The sequence below is a fragment of the Mytilus galloprovincialis genome, chromosome 9 (assembly GCF_965363235.1).
Source record: "Mytilus galloprovincialis chromosome 9, xbMytGall1.hap1.1, whole genome shotgun sequence".
Lineage (NCBI taxonomy): Eukaryota > Metazoa > Mollusca > Bivalvia > Mytilida > Mytilidae > Mytilus > Mytilus galloprovincialis.
Window position 1 is genome coordinate 41,195,733 of NC_134846.1, and position 25,933 is coordinate 41,221,665.

At 35.6% G+C, this 25,933-nt stretch overlaps 1 long non-coding RNA gene across 1 annotated transcript; it reads left to right on the top strand.

Moving 5' to 3' along the window:
• The first annotated feature begins 2,748 nt into the window (after positions 1-2,748).
• On the top strand, positions 2,749-11,940 carry LOC143046891 (uncharacterized). The gene is made up of 3 exons (XR_012969293.1): positions 2,749-2,971; positions 3,850-3,957; positions 11,791-11,940. It is a non-coding gene; the product is annotated as an uncharacterized LOC143046891 (long non-coding RNA).
• The last annotated feature ends 13,993 nt before the right edge of the window (positions 11,941-25,933 follow it).

Consider the following 25,933-nt stretch of genomic DNA (forward strand, 5'->3'; position numbering starts at 1 on the left):
GTACATTTCAAACAACTTTTATGATATTTATACCTACAATTCAAAAATTATTGCGATTTTATCATTTTCACTAAAATGATATTTTGATTTTTGAGAAATTGAGAAAAATCCTGTTTAATGTGTATAAAAGTTTCAGACTGCGAGTTTATAATTTTGCATTTATAATCAGGTCGCATTTTTCGCAATTACTTTTTAATTAACAGTACACCATACCAAAAACAACAACACGCAGTGAGAGTCCGAATTTGGGCTGTGAGTCATTTATAATTCTAGAGTTATGTCTCTTTAGCTTGAATTTTCTGAAAGCTTGAGTGTTTGCTCAGACGTATCCTTCACAAAGGGGGTGAATTATGCACAACAGGCATGAGACAAGATTTGTCAATTTAGTTTCATTAACTTGATAATGGCGTTTACTTTCCTAAATGTATTCAAATCTTTGTGTTACCAGCAGCATTTTACGCGACAACTGATGCTATATACTGTGTAGCTTCCTGTAGTAGCGACCTATTAAGGACAATTTTGTTCAAAATTTTGCACAGTCTTTTATTATCTTGTTCAAGTTAGCTTTCATCGTGTTCATTACTCGTCCTTGACGGTTTTTTTCTGTATATTTTGCTTTACTTTTACGACGTATGTTTTAGTTATGTCAAGGGTTGTTAATGTCTGTTCTTAAATCACGTAAATATCTGAATCATGTGTTGAATATTGTTGCTGGTATATAAAAATGTGGTATAATTGCCAATGAGACAAATGTCCACAAGAGACCAAAATGACACAGACATTAACAACTATAGGTCACCGTTTGTTTAAATTTCTGAAGAGTCTACACGTTTTTGTCGACGTGGTCTGTTCTACAGCATACAAATTATGGATTTTTGCTGTTATATTGTGTAAACTACAATTTGGTTACGCATTCTGTTGATATATAGTCGTGAACGTTTTTTCTATGTTACCTTTTTGTTTGGACGGAACTGATTTTAATCAAATTAACGGTACCACTTTTCTTGCACCAGATGCGCATTTCGACAATACATGTCTCTTCAGTGATGCTCGTGGCCAAAATATTTGAAATCCAAAGCTTATATAAAAGATGAAGAGCTATAATCGAAAAGGTCCAAAATTTATAGCCAAATCCGTGAAAGGAACCAGAGCTTTGCATGAGGGAGATACATTCCTTAATTTAAAAATAATTTCTAATATTTTGTAACAGCAAATTTTAATAACACAAAAAATCCGTATTTTCATGCCAGTACCGAAGTACTGGCTACTGGGCTGGTGATACCCTCGGGGACTAATAGTCCACCAGCAGAGGCATCGACCCAGTGGTAGTAATAAAATTAACGGTACCAATTTTCTTGCACCAGATGCGCATTTCGACAATACATGTCTCTTCAGTGATGCTCGTGGCCAAAATATTTGAAATCCAAAGTTTATATAAAAGATGAAGAGCTATAATCCAAAAGGTCCAAAAAGTATAGCCAAATCCGTGAAAGGAATCAGAGCTTTGCATGAGGGAGATACATTCCTTAATTTAAAAATAATTTCTAATATTTTGTAACAGCAAATTTTAATAACACAAAAAATCCGTATTTTCATGCCAGTACCGAAGTACTGGCTACTGGGTTGGTGATACCCTCGGGGACTAATAGTCCACCAGCAGATTTAACGGTACCAATTTTCTTGCACCAGATGCGCATTTCGACAATATATGTCTCTTCAGTGATGCTCGTGGCCAAAATATTTGAAATCCAAAGCTTATATAAAAGATGAAGAGCTATAAAAGGGCTTAAACGTGGTCCCTATTGGTCTTTTCATTTTAGTGTTGATGACTGAAGCGACACATTTCAAAACAAATCTTATTTTGTGTATTGCAGTACATACATGTATGTATATCGTAATATATTCACAGCAGTTAAATACATGTAAACTCTACCGTCTATCACTGGCAGTTAAAAAGAAGACTCGCTTACTAGACTCCCTTCTGTAACAAACCAGTTATACTTAATTGCAGCAGTGTTTTTATTAGACGGCGCTGCATATTGTGTGTATAATAAAGTCTTAATTTGGTCTATGTCAATACTAAAACCTTGAAATTACGAGTTGTATAATAACTAAACAGAAAACCCTACCCGTATTTGGCACAACCTTTTTGAACTTTTGATCCTCAGTGCTGTACAACTTTGTACTTGTTTTGACTTTCGAACTTTTGTATCTTGGCGTCACTAGTAAGTCTTGTGTGGACGAAACGCACTTCTGGCGTATTAAATTTTAAACCCGGTGCCTTTCGTTAGCTTTTATTCGTGTGTTTCTTTGTCTAATATCACGGTTGGTATGGTTGTCCTGCGAGAGAACGTTCTGTGCTGGTGATTCGGTCCTGACGGGTGCTGGTGATCAATGAAAAAATGTAAACAAAGACGAAAATGATGATTTTTGACTTTCTCTCATAAAAATGGAAGGACACAGTTGAAATTTTTCCATTTTGTTTCTTATGGGTTCATAGGCAAACCATTAAAAAGTTGATCCTCTAAACTGTTTCAGTAGGTAGGCACTTAAAGTTAACCATCGAGAGACGTTAACCACCGAGAGTCGGTTTTTAGACCCGCCCAGTGCACCTAAGCACGGCTACTTTTGGAGCTCTTTAGTATGAAGATAAGAAAAATATACGAAATTACGGAACTGTGTACCTTGTTTTATCCTTCATGTTGGTGTTTATTGCGCATGCGCACAAAGCACGGTGATAGTTACGGTTACTGACTCAGGAACCTTGTATATTATATACCTCTGTTTCGATACACTACGATGGAATTACGGACCAGTTTAACATAAACATGGTAAATAGATAGACAGCTGGTAATCATAATTGATTAAGAAATAACCTGGAAGAAGAAATGAGTTAACTATTGATTATAACAGAGACGAGAATGCCATCGTGTTTGTTCTGCTAAAAAAAGCAGGAACATTGGAGTTTATGGTTAGATTTTAAATATTTCTTGTCTCCAAACTGGGTAAATTTGATATAGTAACAACCCCCCCCCCTTTTTTAAAATAACTCGAGAACCACACATCGCGCTCGCTTAACAAAGTAACAATAAGAAATAATTATTGCTAGTTTCAAGAATAATTAATCGTCAAAACTTATCCCCTCCCCGACATCAAAGGAAGTTAAATGTATTATCCCAAAATTAGACCAAATTATTATGATATAAGGACGTCTTGACAGGCTATTATTTTATTTTGTTTTGTTGGTTTTTTTTTTGCTTTGACGTCTACCTCCTGTATGAAAAAAACATAATAGACCCCCCCCCCTTTTTCCCCATAATATAGTTTTTTAAGAAGTCATAATTATTTGAACTACCCCTGAATATATTACAGTAAAACTGATAGTTTGATGACATTGTTTAAGACTATTGACCTCAGGTCAGCCTAAACTGAGTTTAAAACTGTAATTTATTCATTTAAACAGTTCAAGACATGTACCTTCTGAAATGTGATTGCATCAAAATTAAACCTAAGGCATAACATACTTAGTGTGCAGGAAGTGCCACCAAATAAATACTGATTTGTAAAATTAGATGATGATATTTGTGAAGTCAAAGATATTATAGCTAGTTATAACTGGTTTTAGATATAAATCTGAGTAAAAGGTTGATTTATATGTGCTCTTTCATGTTTAGATTATAATTTAAATTTAATCTTTTGAAGTTTTTTTTTATAATATTAAGACATTAAAATCACAATTATTTATTTATACACAAAAAAATAATTTTTGTCCTTTTTTAGTTGAATGACTGTACACAAACATTATACACACATAATTTTGATAATTCTGTAATGTTTTTTTTTCTATAGCCCCAGAATGTGACAAAAGACTTATTAATCCAGATTTACAAAAAATAGAAATAGTTTAGCTACCATAAGACTGCTATGACAAAAATTCTGCAGTTTCCAGAATTTCAGGTAGAGTATAGTTAGGAATAGTTTGATTATGCAAATGCTTAGTTTGTCATAAACAATTATGCCCTTGATACAAAAGCAGAGGAAACAAAAAAGTATGAAAATAGTTGAAAAAAGTAATCATTATTACCTAGTCATATACTGTAAATAGAAAAAGAGAAAAGCACTGGTTATAATTTGGTATTTTTAATAGCATTATCATTTGTCCATAACTTGGAATATATACTGGATTGAGCTTGACATTTATTTAATATCATTGACACATGGTTGCAAGAAATGAAAGATGGTAATTTAAACCTAGCAATTAAAGCTTTTGATTTGGTAGAATATGACTTTCTTTGTAGCTCGACATGTGTGGATTTAGTGAGACTACTGTTAGTTTTTTTAAGTCGTACCTGAATAACAAAACGTATACATTTGTAATGTTAACTCTGAACAACAACATGTAAAATTTGGTGTTCCCCAATGTTCTATACCTTGTCCTCTATTGTTTGTGCTATTTATAAATGACCTTCCCTTATGCATTAAAAATTGTGAAACAGACCTATATCGTTGTATATGCTGATGACACCACTATTCATAAATCAGGGGGAAACATCTAGAAAATATAAATGATGATTTATACAGGGTTGAAGAGTGGTGTAAAATGAATAACATGTTCATAGATGCAAATGAAACAAAATGTTTGATTACTGGAACAAAGCAGAAACTATTCAGACTTTTGAACCAAACTTGATAATAAATTAAAGTATTACAAAATTCTTCATGTGAAAAAATATTAGTTTCAAAATTGACAGCCCACTAAGTAACTGGAGAAATCAAATTGACCAAGGTTGTGCTAATATATCATCCAGAATATACCATCTTTCTTAAATACATTTTTTTTATATAACTGCAAGAAAACATAATACAATGGGTGTTCTGCCCCTAATTGACTACTGTTGTATTATTTGGGATGAATGTAAAAATTGACGGATAACAAGAATTTTAAAAATCCGAAAAAAGGGCAGCATGATAAATTCTAGATGCAGATCCGTTATCCCTCTTGGTATATAGGAGCACTATATTCTATGTTAACCTCCGACAGTAGGTATAAACAAATACTGTTGATAGACGGTATATACGAGCACTATATTCCATGTTAACCACCGACGGTAGGTACATGTATAGACAAATACTGGTGATAGACAGTATATAGGAGCACTATATTCTATGTTAACCACCGACGGTAGGTATAGACAAATACTGTTGATAGACGGTATATAGGAGCACTATATTCTATGTTAACCACTGACGGTAGGTATAGCCAAATACTGTTGATAGACGGTATATAGGACCACTATATCTTATGTTAACCATCGACGGTAGGTATAGACAAATACTGGTGATAGACGGTATATAGGAGCACTATATTGTATGTTAACCACCGACGGTAGGTATAAACAAATACTGTTGATAGACGGTATATAGGAGCACTATATTGTATGTTAACCACCGACGGTAGGTATAGACAAATACTGTTGATAGACGGTATATAGGAGCACTATATTGTATGCTAACTACCGACAGTAGGTATAGACAAATACTGTTGATAGACGGTATATAGGAGCACTATATTGTATGTTAACTACCGACAGTAGGTATAGACAGATACTGTTGATAGACGGTATATAGGAGCACTAAATTGTATGTTAACCACCGACGGTAGGTATAGACAAATGCTGTTGATAGATGGTATATAGGAGCACTATATTGTATGTTAACTACCGACGGTAGGTATAGACAAATACTGTTGATAGACGGTATATAGGAGCACTATATTGTATGTTAACTACCGACAGTAGGTATAGACACATACTGTTACTAGACGGTATATAGGAGCACTATATTGTATGTTAACCACCGACGGTAGGTATAGACAAATACTGTTGATAGACGGTATATGGGAGCACCATATTGTATGTTAACCACCAGCGGTAGGTATAGACATATACTGTTGATAGATGGTATATAGGAGCACTATATTATATGTTAACTACCGACAGTAGGTATAGACAAATACTGTTGATAGACATCAACGGTATATGGGAGCCCTATATTGTATGTTAACTACCCACGGTAGGTATAGACAAATACTGTTGATAGACGGTATATAGGAGCACTATATTGTATGTTAACTACCGACGGTAGGTATAGACAAATACTGTTGATAGACGGTATATAGGAGCACTATATTGTATTTTAACCACCGACGGTAGGTATAGACAAATACTGTTGATAGACGGTATATAGGAGCACTATATTGTATGTTAACCACCAACGGTAGGTATAGACAAATACTGTTGATAGACGGTATATAGGAGCACTATATTGTATGTTAACTACCGACAGTAGGTATAGACACATACTGTTACTAGACGGTATATAGGAGCACTATATTGTATGTTAACCACCGACGGTAGGTATAGACAAATACTGTTGATAGACGGTATATGGGAGCACCATATTGTATGTTTACCACCAACGGTAGGTATAGACATATACTGTTGATAGATGGTATATAGGAGCACTATAGTATATGTTAACTACCGACAGTAGGTATAGACAAATACTGTTGATAGACATCAACGGTATATGGGAGCCCTATATTGTATGTTAACTACCCACGGTAGGTATAGACAAATACTGTTGATAGACGGTATATAGGAGCACTATATTGTATGTTAACTACCGACGGTAGGTATAGACAAATACTGTTGATAGACGGTATATAGGAGCACTATATTGTATGTTAACCACCGACGGTAGGTATAGACAAATACTGTTGATAGACGGTTTATGGGAGCACTATATTGTATGTTAACCACCGACGGTAGGTATAGACATATACTGTTGATAGACTGTATATAGGAGCACTATTTTGCATGTTAACCACTGACGATAGGTATAGACAAATACTGTTGATAGACGGTATATGGGAGCCCTATATTGTATGTTAACCACCGACGGTAGGTATAGACAAATACTGTTGATAGACGGTATATACATTGTAGGAGCACTATATTGTATGTTAACCACCGATGGTAGGTATAGACAAATACTGTTGATAGACGGTATATAGAAGCACTATTTTGGATGTTAACTACCGACAGTAGGTATAGAGAAATACTGTTGATAGACGGTATATGGGAGCATTATATTGTATGTTAATCACCGACGGTAGGTATAGACATATACTGTTGATAGATGGTATATAGGAGCACTATATTGTATGTTAACTACCGACAGTAGGTATAGACAAATACTGTTGATAGACGGTTTATGGGAGCACTATATTGTATGTTAACCACCGACGGTAGGTATAGACAAATACTGTTGATAGACGGTATATAGAAGCACTATATTGTATGTTAACTACCGACAGTAGGTATAGACAAATACTGTTGATAGACGGTATATGGGAGCACTATATTGTATGTTAACCACCGACGGTAGGTATAGACAAATACTGGTGATAGACGGTATATAGGAGCACTATATTGTATGTTAACCACTGACGGTAGGTATAGCCAAATACTTTTTATAGACGGTATATAGGACCACTATATCTTATGTTAACCACCGACGGTAGGTATAGACAAATACTGGTGATAGACGGTATATAGGAGCACTATATTGGATGTTAACTACCGATGTTAGGTATAGACAAATACTGTTGATAGACGGTATATAGGAGCACTATATTGTATGTTAACTACCGACAGTAGGTATAGACAAATACTGTTGATAGACGGTATATAGGAGCACTATATCTTATGTTAACCACCGACGGTAGGTATAGACAAATACTGGTGATAGACGGTATATAGGAGCACTATATTGTATGTTAACTACCGACAGTAGGTATAGACAAAATACTGTTACTAGACGGTATATAGGAGCACTATATTGTATGTTAACCACCGACGGTAGGTATAGACAAATATTGTTGATAGACGGTATATGGGAGCACCATATTTTATGTTAACCACCAACGGTAGGTATAGACATATACTGTTGATAGATGGTATATAGGAGCACTATATTATATGTTAACTACCGACAGTAGGTATAGACAAATACTGTTGATACACATCAACGGTATATGGGAGCCCTATATTGTATGTTAACTACCCACGGTAGGTATAGACAAATACTGTTGATATACGGTATATAGGAGCACTATATTGTATGTTAACTACCGACGGTAGGTATAGACAAATACTGTTGATAGACGGTATATAGGAGCACTATATTGTATGTTAACCACCGACGGTAGGTATAGACAAATACTGTTGATAGACAGTATATAGGAGCACTATATTGTATGTTAACCACCAACGGTAGGTATAGACAAATACTGTTGATAGACGGTATATAGGAGCACTATATTGTATGTTAACTACCGATGTTAGGTATAGACAAATACTGTTGATAGACGGTATATAGGAGCACTATATTGTATGTTAACTACCGACAGTAGGTATAGACAAATACTGTTGATAGACGGTATATGGGAGCACTATATTGTATGTTAACCACCGACAGTAGGTATAGACAAATACTGTTGATAGACGGTATATACATTGTAGGAGCACTATATTGTATGTTAACCACCGACGGTAGGTATAGACAAATACTGTTGATAGACGGTATATAGAAGCACTATATTGTATGTTAACTACCGACAGTAGGTATAGACAAATACTGTTGATAGACGGTATATGGGAGCACTATATTGTATGTTAACCACCGACGGTAGGTATAGACAAATACTGGTGATAGACGGTATATAGGAGCACTATATTGTATGTTAACCACTGACGGTAGGTATAGCCAAATACTTTTTATAGACGGTATATAGGAGCACTATATCTTATGTTAACCACCGACGGTAGGTATAGACAAATACTGGTGATAGACGGTATATAGGAACAACTACCGACAGTAGGTATAGACAGATACTGTTGATAGACGGTATAAAAGAGCACTATATTGTATGTTAACCAGCGACGGTAGGTATAGACAAATATTGTTGATAGACGGTTTATGGGAGCACTATATTGTATGTTAACCACCGACGGTAGGTATAGACATATACTGTTGATAGACGGTATATAGGAGCACTATATTGCATGTTAACCACTGACGATAGGTATAGACAAATACTGTTGATAGACGGTATATGGGAGCACTATATTGTATGTTAACCACCGACGGTAGGTATAGACAAATACTGTTGATAGACGGTATATACATTGTAGGAGCACTATATTGTATGTTAACCACCGATGGTAGGTATAGACAAATACTGTTGATAGACGGTATATAGGAGCACTATATTGTATGTTAACTACCCACGGTAGGTATAGACAAATACTGTTGATAGACGGTATATAGGAGCACTATATTGTATGTTAACTACCGACGGTAGGTTTAGTTAAATACTGTTGATAGACGGTATATAGGAGCACTATATTGTATGTTAACCACCGACGGTAGGTATAGACAAATACTGTTGATAGACGGTATATAGGAGCACTATATTGTATGTTAACCACCAACGGTAGGTATAGACAAATACTGTTGATAGACGGTATATAGGAGCACTATATTGTATGTTAACTACCGATGTTAGGTATAGACAAATACTGTTGATAGACGGTATATAGGAGCACTATATTGTATGTTAACTACCGACCGTAGGTATAGACAAATACTGTTGATAGCAGTATATGGGAGCATTATATTGTATGTTAACCACCGACGGTAAGTATAGACATATACTATTGATAGATGGTATATAGGGGCACTATATTATATGTTAACTACCGACAGTAGGTATAGACAAATACTGTTGATAGACGGTATATAGAAGCACTATATTGTATGTTAACTACCGACAGTAGGTATAGACAAATACTGTTGATAGACGGTATATGGGAGCACTATATTGTATGTTAACCACCGACGGTAGGTATAGACAAATACTGGTGATAGACGGTATATAGGAGCACTATATTGTATGTTAACCACTGACGGTAGGTATAGCCAAATACTTTTTATAGACGGTATATAGGAGCACTATATCTTATGTTAACCACCGACGGTAGGTATAGACAAATACTGGTGATAGACGGTATATAGGAACAACTACCGACAGTAGGTATAGACAGATACTGTTGATAGACGGTATCAAAGAGCACTATATTGTATGTTAACCAGCGACGGTACGTATAGACAAATACTGTTGATAGACGGTATATGGGAGCACTATATTGTATGTTAACCACCGACGGTAGGTATAGACAAATACTGTTGATAGACGGTATATACATTGTAGGAGCACTATATTGTATGTTAACCACCGATGGTAGGTATAGACAAATACTGTTGATAGACGGTATATAGAAGCACTATTTTGTATGTTAACTACCGACAGTAGGTATAGAGAAATACTGTTGATAGACGGTATATGGGAGCATTATATTGTATGTTAATCACCGACGGTAGGTATAGACATATACTGTTGATAGATGGTATATAGGAGCACTATATTGTATGTTAACTACCGACAGTAGGTATAGACAAATACTGTTGATAGACGGTTTATGGGAGCACTATATTGTATGTTAACCACCGACGGTCGGTATAGACAAATACTGTTGATAGCAGTATATGGGAGCATTATATTGTATGTTAACCACCGACGGTAGGTATAGACATATACTATTGATAGATGGTATATAGGAGCACTATATTGTATGTTAACTACCGACAGTAGGTATAGACAAATACTGTTGATAGACGGTATATGGGAGCACTATATTGTATGTTAAGTACCGACGGTAGGTATAGACATACTGTTGATAGATGGTATATAGGAGCACTATATTGTATATTAACTACCGACGGTAGGTATAGACAAATACTGTTGATAGACGGTATATAGGAGCACTATATTGTATGTTAACTACCGACGGTAGGTATAAACAAATACTGTTGATAGACGGTATATAGGAGCACTATATTGTATGTTAACTACCGACGGTAGGTATAGACAAATACTGTTGATAGACGGTATATGGGAGCATTATATTGTATGTTAACCACCGACGGTAGGTATAGACATATACTGTTGATAGATGGTATATAGGAGCACTATATTGTATGTTAACTACCGACAGTAGGTATAGACAAATACTGTTGATAGACGGTATATGGGAGCACTATATTGTATGTTAACCACCGACGGTAGGTATAGACAAATACTGTTGATAGACGGTATATAGGAGCACTTTATTGCATGTTAACCACCGACGGTAGGTATAGACAAATACTGTTGATGGATGGTGCAAAGGAGTACTATATCGTATGTTAACCACTGACGGTAGGTATAGACAAATACTGTTGATAGACGATAAATAGGAGGACTGTATTGTATGTTAACCACCGACGGTAGGTATAGACAAATACTGTTGATATACGGTATATAGGAGTATTGTATTTTATGTCAAACATCGACGATAGGTATGGACAAAATCCGACAAATACTGTATACAGACAGTGTATAGAAGTACTGTATTGTATGGTAAACACTGACGGTTGGTATGGACAATTTCTGTATCATGCATCGATTGTAAATAAAAGTATCATGTGAGTGACACAGGCTCATTGAAGCCTCTAGTTTTGATATTATTAATGTGGAGATCTGGTCTAATTTATCATTTTCTCTATTACATGCATGATAACTGCAACAATTGAATTGAAATAAAAGTGATAATATTTCTTTTGTAGGTTATCAAGATTTAGTGTTTCCATACAAGTGATAAAGATTGAACAACAAAAACATCTCAAACTTTACAGGACAGAGTACACTTTTTTCACTGTGCTTAGTTTTGTCTTTATGTCTAAATTATGATACCTTTAAAAAAAACCAATAAAATTATGGAATAACATTTATTTCTATCTTATAAAGTGGAGTGAAGAAATAAGGGGTCATTGAAAACATAAGAATATATTGCTATCATATATTGCAATATTGCAGATCAGCAGCCCATACATTTGCTATAGCACATAAATATGGGACCAATAATTTCAAGTTGCCTTTTAAAAAAGACCTTATTAATGTTATGCGAGATACCACCAAAGACCACTAGGTGTTGATCAAATGATATTGTAAATAAGAGGGTTGTCCAAAATATTTCCAACAGCTGTTTGATATACACTACCTTAATCAAACCACAATGGTAAAAAAACAGTTTTGGTCAGTCTTAAAAGAAGCAAATATAATTTAGAAAAAGTGCAAGCTGTTGATAAAAACTACAAATAACTGCCAGTCCTAAATGTGGGTGGAGATTACCATTTAGCACAAATGAGTTTCTGGACTAAAGAAAGTAATTTCGGCACAAACCGATTATACCCTTTCAAAAACTATGTGTAGTCCCTTTTATAAAAGTGGCAGATTATCTTTCTATCTAGAGTATCTATGACAACTAACTGCTGCTCCTAGTGACGTTAGTCTTTGGTTTTTGAAAAGATTGGATATATTGTCACAATTCTTTTCTAAGGTACCGGTCTGATAAACAGGAAGTTGCCAGATTAGCTACTAAATATATGCACACTGAAATATAGTCCCTTAAAATTCCCATGGCTGTGTACATGTTCAGATACGAACTATGAAAATTTTGTTTATATCTTTAGAGAAGTAAAATCAAGTATGTATTTCTTTAGTTTTGTCAAATTGCTGTCTTCTTTTGTCCTGTTATTAGGTAACAGTACTGATACAATACTGTAAAAATACGGAGATGTGGTATGATTGCCAATGAGACGCCTACATGTATGCACTGAAGTTCAAATAAAGTGGATGTAAGCGGTTATATGCAACCATACAGCCTTCAACAATGAGAAAAATCATATCAAATAGAGCCTTGTAAATAGGTGTTGATCAAATGATATTGTAAATAAGAGGGTTGTGTATTTCATGACGGTATAATACTAAACCCCTAACAGGAGGGATTGTGCCTGATATTCATATGATGAAGACATAATCTTTCAATCAGTTTAATTAAGGTCTGGTTCTGGCATGTCAATAACTGCTAGTAGTCTTGTTATTTATGTATTATTGTCATTTTGTTTATTTTCTTTTGTTTTATATTCTGACATCGGACTCGGACTTCTCTTAAACTGAGTTTTACTGTGCGTATTGTTTCGCGTTTGTTTTTTCTACATTGGCTACAGGTATAGGGGAGGGTTGAGATCTCAAAAAACATGTTTAATCCCGCCGCAATTTTGCGCCTGTCCCAAGTTAGGAGCCTCTGACCTTTGTTAGTCTTGTATGATTTATAATTTTAGTTTCTTGTGTATAATTCGGAGCTTAGTATGACGTCCATTATCACTGAACTAGTATACATATTTGTTTAGGGGCCAGCTGACGGACACCTCCGTGTGCGGGAGTTTCTCGCTACATTGAAGATCTATCGGTGGCCTTCGGCTGTTGTCTGCTCTATGGTCGGGTTGTTGTCTCCTTGACACATTCCCCATTTCCATACTCAATTTTATAGTATGATTTACATCTGCAATAATCACGAAACAATCAGAGACAAGTTTGGGTCTAAATCTGTATGTCCCACATAATCAAATTGACCGAAGAGAGAGGCGAAAGATACTAAAGGCTTATTCAAACACATAAGTCAATAATAAACTGACAAAACCACGGCAAAAAAAAAGAGAAAGATTAAAAAACCAACAACAGAATGCAAAACACAACAAAGAACATCACAGACTGAACAAAACGAACCTCGCCAAAAAACTGGTGTGACCAAATGACTAATTTATCTCAGCCTTACATTATTTAGCAGACCCTTTATTATACCAAACCAAACAAAGTTCTTTATGGTACAATGTTTTTGATCCATCGGTCTGTCAGTCCTGTTCTCGTTATTGCAACTCCTCTGAAACCACATAACAGAGTTTTATAAATTTTTGTAGATAATGAGGAAATTATGAAATTATCAATTCATTGCTTTTCTATATACTCCTACAACAGTTTGTCATAAAATCTGTCTAAAGACCACAACAGAGTTTCATGAATTTTTTAGATAGTTAGGACCTGCTATGTAAATGTGCATATTGGCAGAAAATCATGATTAATTTTGTTATGCCCCACCTACGATAGTAAATGGGCATTAGTTTTCCGGTCTATGCGTCTGCTCCTTCGTCCGTTTTCTCGCTTCAGGTTAAATGTTTTGGTCAAGGTAGTTTTTGTTGAAGGTCAGGTCCAATAAACTTGAAACTTAGTACATATGTTTCCAATAATATGTTTTTTTTCTAAGCTTAATGCCAAAGAAGGTTTTTTTCCCCTATTTCACGGTCCACTGAACAAAGAAAATGATAGGGCAAGTGGGGAACGGTGTACGATGGACACATTCTTGTTTTTGTCGAGCTTGCGACTTTTGTCGCAGAAAGCTCGACATAGGAATGGTGATCCGGCGGCGGCGGCGGCGACAGTGTTAGTTCACTTCTTAAAAGCTTTATATTTTAGTCGGCGAACGACCTGGATGCTCCATACTTTGAATACAGATGCCTTAAGTTTGGAAGTTTCCGTCTGTCACATGTCCATTGTCCTTGAACTCATTTTCATGGTTCAGTGACTACTTGAAAAAAAGTTAAGAGTTTTTGTAATTTCTCTCATATTATGGGTAACTATGTTTAGTATTTGCGTACCTTGGTCAGCATGCCCATCAGACAGTTTTCACTTGACCTCGCCATCATTTCATGGATCAGTGAAAAGGGTTAAGTTTTTGGTGGTCAAGTCTATATCTCAGATACCATATGAAATATGTCTTGTATATTTGGTGTATGGAAGGATTGTAAGGTGTACATGTCCAACTGGCAGGTGTCATCTGATCTTGACCTCATTTCCTTGGTTCAATGGTCAAAGTTAAGCTTTTGAGTTTTGTTCGTTTTTTCTAATACTATATGCAATAGGTCAACTTTATTTGGTGTCTGGAAATATCTTATGATGTCAGTCTCGCAAGTCTCATTTGACCTTGACCTCATTTTCGAGGTTCATTGTTCAGTGTTTAGTTTTTGTGCCAAGTGTCATCTGACCTTGACCTGATTTGTATTGAATGATTGTAAGGTGTAAATGTATTCCTCATTTTGGTCATATGACCTTGATCTCATTTTCTTTGGTCATGTTATTAATAAGTTTATGTGATAATTGTAGTAAAACTTTATATTTAGGTCTATCAACATAAATAAGGCGAGAAATTTCAACGTGTGTACTCTTGTTAGGAATTAGGAACTATGCCTTCTGAACTTAGAATTTCGGCCTAAATATACTTCTGCATATCTTCTGAAATTACACAACAGAATTTCATGCGTGTTTGAACTAAATAATCTGTTGAAATTTTGTTTGCTTAGTGACAATGTCGGGCTGTGAAGTATGTGAGCGTGCTCACAAAGGTTCTTTGATTACACACAGTCAATGCATTGTCTGTGCTCCCAGATACAGTCTGTATGCATTTTCTTTGTTGTAAATTAAATTAAGTTTATGTATTGTACGTCGTTCTTAGTCTTTATACATTGTTTATATGCTTTGACTATGAGTCTAAGATACTTCTATTGTCGGTATATCTTAGATTTAGTCGGTTAACACTGTCTATGGGTCAGAGACACAGTATGTATGCATTGTAAGTTGTTCCAAGTTGAAATAAAAGTCTGTATGTTTTGCCTGTTACTGCAAGATACAGTGTGTGCACTGCCTGTGGCTCTTATATACAGTCTGTATGCATTTTCTGTATGCTTTATCTATGGGTCTAATTTTATATACAGTCTGTATACAAACTGTATCTCTGACCCATATACAGTGTCCAAAACAACTCTGTTTTAAGATCTCTAACCCATATACAGTGTGAAAATGATCTTTGGTTCTAAGATGCATTTTGTTTGATTGGCTGAATGCTTAGTATATATTGGTTTCGATATATGGTCTGTATGTATTGTATGGATCTAATATATTTGTATTTTTTTCCATCTGATGAGTAAGCCTTTTTCAACTGATTTTTATATTTCGTTCTTATGTTGTACTGTTACACCAAAGTCCCAGGTTATTGGAGGTTTGGGATCCCGCTAACATGTTTAACCCCGCCACATTCTCTATGTATGTGCCTGTCCCAAGTTAGGAGACTGTAATTCAGTGGTTGTCGTTTGTTTATATGTTACATATTTGTTTTTCGTTCATTTTTTTTATATAAATTAGGTCGTTAGTTTTTTCGTTTAAATTGTTTCACATTGTCATTTCGGGACTTGTTATAGGTGACTATGCGGTATGGGCTGTGCTCATTTTTGAAGGCCGTACGGTGACCTATAGTTGTCAATTTCTGTGCCATTTTGGTCTCTTGTGGAGAGTTGTCAGTAGTCTTTGTGGGACAGAATGAACCCATAAAGGTGGACGTCGGACGCTGACGCTATATTTGGACCTGGGTGTGAATGCCGACGCCATATTTGGGCCTTAACACGGACGCCATGGTCGACCATGAAATCGGGACGCGAATTTCAAGTTGGACCGTATGATTCGGACATCGAGACACCGACGCCATATTTGGGCTTGGACACTATACCTTAATGTTATACCAGTAACGAATTATAAAATTCGTAATAACGATTTAAATTCGTGATTTCGAATTCAAATTATATTTGTGGGAGGTCCTATGGGCGTCCGTAGCTCAGTTTCCGACTTATTTGAACCACTTAATTAATATCCTATGGTCCTGTTTAACCTGACATCTCGAATAATTAGATTAAGAGATAAAGCACATCTGGTGATTAAAAATAAGTATCTTTATACACTTTCTTTCAATAACATGTTTACAGGTGTACACTTTTTTATTTGGTTCTAATTAACGGACACCAATTATAAAAATATAGTCTGTGACATTAAATAATTATCTTTATCTTTTAGATAAGCATGACAACCGTAAACATTGAGTAGTATTGCATTCCAACTCATTTCAACCACATATAATTACTATCATATGATTAGGATTTCAACCCAAATGATTAACTAAAACCACGTCTGGTCATTTAAAATTGTTTCTCATTTAACATAATCTTAACTATATATTTGAAAATTCCACGGTCGTAGTTGGTTTTTATCTTCAAAAATTACACGGATAATATATTTAATCAATCAATATTTATATACAAGGAGTTTGGATTGGGTTTACAGAATAGAGAATAATGGACGAAAAAATAAATAAAGAATGATATGGGCGAGAAAAATAAAGAATAAAGAAATATGACCAAAATAAATATAAAGAATAGTGAAATAGGGACTGGTAAAATATATCGAATAGAGAAATATACGGCTGCTTAAATATAAGGAATTAAGAATTATGGGATGTTAAACTATAAAAAAATTATAAAGGAATACAAACAAATACGACTGTTACAGTATATAATTGCAGTAGCATTTTTTGTTTGTTTGTGCACGTGCAAGAATTATGTCCGTGCAGAGAAACAAGAACCGGTTTGAACCGGTATAAATGAGATGATTCTGGCTCTGTAGGTGGCCGGCTCTTAGCATACGGTCCAATCAAACAAGTTTTATGTCTATATAGTCCTTAACATAAAATTATGATGAAGATTACTAAATGCTTAAGGAAGAAAGATGATCAGGAGGATTCATTAATTATACAGAAACACAAAAAATTGTATTGACTATAATAATTATTTCAACCGTATAGAAGATAAATTAGTCTACTGTACTTATATAGTTATACACAACACATTTTAGCCTATTGCAAGGCAAAATTTATGTTCCTATCCAATATACCCTTTATCCCGCGGGGTGGCCTCTTTTACAAGACCTATACCTATTGTATTTATGGTAACGTGTTCTAAACATTCATGAATTATTTGCCACTGGACGTTAAGCAATCAATTACTATTTCCGTTTATTTCCTTAAATACGGCTTTGAGTATAACAAAGCTGTAAGAGAGATACTAAAGGTTTCACTGGAATTAACACTATGGACGAGTTTTGTTTATTTATTAATAGCGAAAACTCGCTTTCATCCATCGTTTGAAAATAACGTACGTGGCAATTTCAAAGTGCGCCTTGCAAAACGCTATACGTTGGATGGATCGTGGGAATGTTCATTGAAGGTGTCGTTCATACCGGAATTAGAAGCCTAAACGAGACGTATGTACTTCTGTTCCGATTTCGTGCACCAGTCGTACGTTAGGGAAAATCTCTCCATATTCTCCAGTCGATACGATTAAATAAGATATTACGGACGTGACGTTTGGGAAACCAGTCTATTTCACGGTAACCAGGAATGAATTGTATCACATCGAATTTGTTTTGAGATACGATCATCTTCAAATATGTCGTCTAAAAGATGACCATGTATTTCTCTTGCTATATTTTTGAAGGAAGTGAAGTAAATCTATAAGAGGAAACTACTCAATGTCATTTAGGAAATTACGAGTATGTTTAATTGCAATATTTGCTGTTAAGTGCATGTGTGGCCGCACGATCTTCAAAGACATATAAGAAGTAAGCATTCTTCCGATGAGCCACTATACCACCCAGGTGTTACCCAGCAGAAACAAAAGCAGCAACAGCAGCAGCAGAAAAAGAAGCAGCAGCAGCAAAAGCAGCAGCAGAAGGCTTTCGTGTTTAGACACCCTTCTACCATGATTGTGTCCGGTCCAACCTCCTGCGATAAAACTTATTTTATGTTATTTGTTTCAACACATAAAAAAACTGTGAAGTCCTAGTCCAGACAGGATCGTTTGGTTGTATAAAAGGTGGCAACCTCTTTACGAGGAAATACAACGAACATGCAGTGCTTCCACGCGTTGAATTCATTCGTGGAATTCCTTTTGATCTCGAAAGGGACGATTTTTTCGATCCAAACATTCGATCCTATTAGATGACCTCATGTCGACATCGGACAAAGACTCCAGAATAAATGATTTGTTTACGGAAGGGTGTCACCATAGGAATTTATCGGTCGTCGTTTTTAATCAGAATTTATACTTTGGCAAAGACCCCACCCAGAGACGAAACTGTCATTATCTCATTCTCTTTAATAACCCCATTGATCGACAGCCCATCGTGACTCTTGGCCGACAGATGTATCCTTCTCGAGGGGACTTCTTTCTCCGGAAATTTGAAGAGGCAAAGAGGACACCTTTCGTGTACTTTCTTGTTGACCTAAAAGCTAGAACCCCAGAAGCCTCCAGATTGCACACAGAGGTCTTGCAGGTCGGTCAAGGAGAGACACCAGACGGACAGAGGGATGACGACCGTCTCTCGAATACTTTTGAAGACGATAGTTCGGTCTCATCAGACGAAGATATTGCCGACGAGACAACACATAGTTCGTCAGAGGATGCTGAAACACGGAAAGATCTCATCGCCTGTCAGGATTGTGGAGTACTTAGTGTTTGCTCACCTACGTGGATTAGAAGCCCAACGTCAGCAAGGTTGTGGGAATAAAAACGGCATTGCCCTTAACGATGACCGGGAAAGATGTAGAGGATGCTTTGAGTGGATTGCCCGTGACCGTTTGCTGTGCAGAAGACTTCCCTATATATGTGAGCGACAGGCGTAGAAGGTTTGTGGTCAATACGGACAACTGTGATCAAAAGGGGAGTCATTGGGTTGCATTTCATTTCCCCGCATCGGGTCCATCAGAATTTTTCGACTCCTTAGAACGATTACCGGAAAAGTACCAACGCTATTTCAGAAATGTACTCATCGTCAATGGACCGAAATACTGTGTGGTTTGCAATCAAATCCAACCCAATGATTCAGATACATGTGGCCTGTATTGCATTTATTACGTCAAATTGAGATGTCGGGACTCGAGATGAAGGACATTATCAACAACTTTTCATCCACTGACACGATTCAGAATGACAGTAAACTCGTAGCTCTATTTGGTTAAATGAAAAATAATGATACAAAAAAAAAAAATGAAAAAAGAAAGAAAAAAAAACAGAAGAAAAGAAAAAAAATAATCTTAAAACACCTACATGGATGTATAGCAGGTCTCAAGTCTTGAAAAACTCTTTCTAGGGTCACTAAAGGTATCCACCCTGGAGGGTAGCCTGGTCAAAAATTAAGATATAGCGTCCAGGATTTAAGCCCAAATATGGCGTCGGCGTCTCGATGTCCGAGTAACATGTTCCAATCCGAAGTTTGCGTCTTGATTTCAGGGTCGACTATGGCGTCCACTTTAAGGCCCAAATATGGCGTCGGCGTCTGCGCCAACTTTCGAATATGGCGTCAGCGTCCGACGTCCACCTTAATGGGGGTCATTCTGTCCCACAAACACTACTGTTGTCTCATTGGCAATCATACAACATCTACTTTTTTATATTATATATATATTATCTATACGTATATATTTTCCATATACGAATTTTACATGTTTAGATGATGCAATGAAAATTCAGAAGATATGTGGTAATATTGCCAATGGGAAACTTATCCACCAAAGACAAACGAATGTGAATCAGCCATGAGTTACACATATGTATTCATGTAAAATGCTATTCAAATCCATTCCTGACTAGATGTGACGAAAAACGAAAACTAACAGCCCGATTAATGCTGAAACGATAAACGTAAAATCAGTATTAAAGACAGCAACCAATAACAATACAGTGCTCCTATATATCGTCTACCAACAGTATTTATCTATACCTACCGTCGGTGGTTAACATGCAATACAGTACTCCAATGTACCGTATATCAACAGTATTTGTCTATACCTACTGTCGGAAGGTAACATACAATATAGTGCACCTATATACCGTCTATCAACAGTATTTGTCTATACCTACGGTCGGTGGTTAACATACAATATAGTGCTCCTATATACCGTCTATCAGCAGTATTTGTCTATACCTACCGTCGGTGGTAAACATACAATATAGTGCTCCTATATATCGTCTATCACCAGTATTTGTCTATACCTGTAGTTAACATACAATATAGTGCTCCTATATACCGTCTATCACCAGTATTTGTCTATACCTACTGTCGGTAGTTAACATACAATATAGTGCTCCTATATACCGTCTATCACCAGTATTTGTCTATACCTACTGTCGGTAGTTAACATACAATATAGTGTTCCTATATACCGTCTATCAACAGTATTTGTCTATACCTACTGTCGGAAGGTAACATACAATATAGTGCACCTATATACCGTCTATCAACAGTATTTGTCTATACCTACGGTCGGTGGTTAACATACAATATAGTGCTCCTATATACCGTCTATCAGCAGTATTTGTCTATACCTACCGTCGGTGGTAAACATACAATATAGTGCTCCTATATATCGTCTATCACCAGTATTTGTCTATACCTGTAGTTAACATACAATATAGTGCTCCTATATACCGTCTATCACCAGTATTTGTCTATACCTACCGTCGGTGATTAACATACGATATAGTGCTATTACATATACCGTCTATCAAGAGTTTTAGTCTTTACATACTGTTGGTAGTTAACATACAATACAGTGCTCCTATATACCGTCTATCAACAGTATTTGTCTATACCTACTGTCGGTAGTCAACATACAATATAGTGCTCCTACATGTGTATATACCGTCTATCAACAGTATTTGTCTATACCTACCGTCGGTGGTTAACATACAATATTGTGCTCATATATACCGTCTATCAAGAGTTTTAGTCTATACCTACTGTTGGTAGTTAACATACAATATAGTGCTCCTATATACCGTCTATCAAGAGTTTTAGTCTATACCTACTGTTGGTAGTTAACATACAATATAGTGCTCCTATATACCGTCTATCAACAGTATTTGTCTATACCTACCGTCGGTGGTTAACATGCATTATAGTCCTCCTATATACTGTCTATCAACAGTATTTGTCTATACTTACCGTTGGTGGTTAACAAGCATTACAGTACTCCTATATACCGTCTATCAATACTATTATATGGTCCGTATATAGTGCTCATATATACCGTCTGTCAAAAGTATCTGAATTTACCTACCGTAAGTAGTTAACATACAATATAGTGCTTCTATACACCATCTATCAATAGTATATGTCTATACTTACCGTCGGTGGTTAACAGACAATATAATGCTCCCATATACCGTCTATCAACAGTATTTGTCTATACCTACTGTCGGTAGTTAACATTCAATATAGTGCTTCTATATACCGTCTATCAACAGTATTTGTCTATACTTACCGTCGGTGGTTAACAGACAATATAATGCTCCCATATACCGTCTATCAACAGTATTTGTCTATACCTACTGTCGGTAGTTAACATTCAATATAGTGCTTCTATATACCGTCTATCAACAGTATTTGTCTATACCTACCGTCGGTGGTTAACATACAATATAGTGCTCCTACAATGTATATACCGCCTATCAACAGTATTTGTCTATACCTACCGTCGGTGGTTAACATACAATATAGTGCTCCTATATACCGTCTATCACCAGTATTTGTCTATACCTACTGTCGGTAGTTAACATACAATATAGTGCTCCTATATTCGTCTATAACCAGTATTTGTCTATACCTACCGTCGGTGATTAACATACGATATAGTGCTATTACATATACCGTCTATCAAGAGTTTTAGTCTTTACCTACTGTTGGTAGTTAACATACAATACAGTGCTCCTATATACCGTCTATCAACAGTATTTGTCTATACCTACTGTCGGTAGTTAACATACAATATAGTGCTCCTACATGTGTATATACCGTCTATCAACAGTATTTGTCTATACCTACCGTCGGTGGTTAACATACAATATAGTGCTCCTATATATACCGTCTATCAAGAAATTTAGTCCATACCTACTGTTGGTAGTTAACATACAATATAATGCTCCTATATACCGTCTATCAAGAGTTTTAGTCTATACCTACTGTTGGTAGTTAACATACCATATAGTGCTCCTATATACCGTCTATCAACAGTATTTGTCTATACCTACCGTCGGTGGTTAACATGCAATATAGTCCTCCTATATACTGTCTATCAACAGTATTTGTCTATACCTACCGTTGGTGGTTAACATGCCATACAGTACTCCTATATATCGTCTATCAACAGTATTTGTCTGTACCTACCGTCGGTGGTTAACATGCCATACAGTACTCCTATATGCTGTATATCAACAGTACCTGTCTATACCTACCATCGGTGGTTAAAAAGCATTACAGTACTCCTATATACCGTCTATCAATACTATTTTTCTCTACCTACCGTCGGTGGTTAACATATAATACAGTGCACCTATATACCGTCTATTATCAGTATTTTTCTAAACCTACCATCGGTGGTTAACATGCAATAGATTGCTCCTATATACCGTCTATCAACACTATGTTTCTAACCTGTTTCTATACCCACCGTCGGTGGTTAACATGCAATACAGTGCACCTATATACCGTATATCAACAGTATTTGTCTATACCTATCGTCGGTGGTTAACATGCAATATAGACCTCCTATATACTATCTATCAACAGTATTTAGTCTATACCTACCGTCGGTGGTTAACATGACATATAGTACTCCTATATACCGTATATCAACAGTACCTGTTTATACCTACCATCGGTGGTTAACAAGCAATACAGTACTCCTATATACCGTATATCAAAAGTATTTGTCTATACCTACCGTCGGTGGTTTACGTAAAATATAGTGCTGTCTATTAAAATTATGTGTCTATACATACTGTCGGTGGTTAACATACAATAAAGTGCTCCTATAAACCGTCTATCAAAAGTTTTCATTTAGACCTACCGTCGATGGTCAATATAACGTATTATATGGTCCGTATATAGTGCTCATATATACCGTCTGTCAAAAGTATCTGAATTTACCTACCGTCGGTGGTTAACATACAATATAGTGCTCCTATATACCGTCTATTAACAGTATTTCTTTATACCTACCGTCGGTTGTTAACGTAAAATATAGTGTTCCTTTATATACCGTCTTTCAATAGTATTTCTTTATACCTAGTGTCGGTGGTTAACATAGAATTTAGTGCTCCTATATACCGTCTATCAACCGTATTTGTCTATACCTACCGGCGGTTGTTATCAAAACAAACTATTTTCAATCGACGGTCCAAAGTTTCGTATCTATATACTTCACTCTGAATGACCGATGACATTTATTTGAACAGTAACATTCCCTATTGTATTCATTATTTAGTTTTCTCCCTGAAGTTGTCTGAAATATTTGCGGCTGTACTGATGGCAAACAACAATCAATCAATTTCTTAAAGTACTTCTTAATCTATATTTTTTTAATCTAACCAGTAATATGTGATCGGTGAATGTACGTATGACAATTACGCCAATTTTGAAAAAGCATATTTTTTTTTCATTTGCGCACATTGACATTTTTTAATTTGCGCCAAATTGATTCGAAAGGTTAGGTCTGATAAATTTAGATGATAAAATTAAACTTGTTTAACCAAACGCAGCAATTCAATGAACACAAGCTACAATATAGATAAATGTGTATATAGACACATGTTGAGATCATGGGTATCTTCATTTAATCACACTTCTGGTACCCGAAAATTTACTTTCATATATGGAACCGATGCCATAAAGAAAAAAACAGGCTTTAACTTATAAAAATTTTGATAAAAAAGGGGATGCTTTATTGTAGGGAAGATATCACAAGGTTGCATATCAACAGAAGTGTTGCACAAGACAATACTCAGTTAAAAAAGATTTGTGCATATGCAAATGTGCTTTTTATGTCAAACTGTTACAATCTTATTTTATAAAGTGCTACTTCAAGTGTGATGTACACTTGCAATAAACTTATCCTGCTTTCAATCCCCCTCCTCCTCCCCGTCACGTTTGAGCAAGTGGCAGGTGGCAAAAGACCAGAAGAAATATTTTTGTTATTATATAAATAAATTCTATACATCTTATATGCCTCATGACTTGTGTTTACCTGTTAATTTGTGCAAATGAAGAAAATAAATTTGGCACAAAGAAATAAAAAAAATAGGCGCTAATTAAGTGCAGATTGGCGCAAATGGAAAAAGCCGAAGCAAATATAATCTTTCCTTGTATCAAGATTTCAAGATTTTATTCATAACCTCAGACACATACTTGTGTACAAGAGGACAATAATATATACAACCATATTAAGATAATACATAGCGAGACAGGACAAACGAAACACAAATACATAGTATATTTTAAAAGACAATTGGTATAATTAGATTAAGTATTTTATGATTTTCTTCACGAAAATTGATAATTTCCTTCGAACTTGTACGTTACATATAGACAGCAAGCCAGTGAATTTCTTCTTCTTGGATTCATTACACAGTAATTTGGTACAAACTTTGATCTAAGAGCAGAAACATCAGCATTTTTACAGGTAAACAATATATGAAACTCATCCCCTATTCCCTCATTACATAATGTACATATTCTATTTTCCCTCGCGATCCCCGCCCATCTACCGGTCTCAATATAGGTAACTTCAAATTCGAGCATCGAAGTTTAAATATGTTATATCTGTCCTTGGGTAATAATCGCAATAGATACGGTTCCAAACCAAACTCAAGTTTGAATAAAGAATAGAATTCACCCCTATCAGATAAAATTGGTGTTTTCTTTCTTTTTTTCGTTCAGTTTCATCTAGTCCATTTGTTCATTTGACTCTGTTTCCATCACGACTAGGATGCATTTTAATTTATAATGTAAAGTCGTTCAGGTTTTTGTTTTATTATATAAAAAAAGAAGATATGGCATGATTGCCAATGAGACAACTCTCTAAAAGAGACAAAGTGACACCGGAATTAACTATTAAAAAAAAACCTTTAACAGATCACGGTACGCTGACGGTACAGA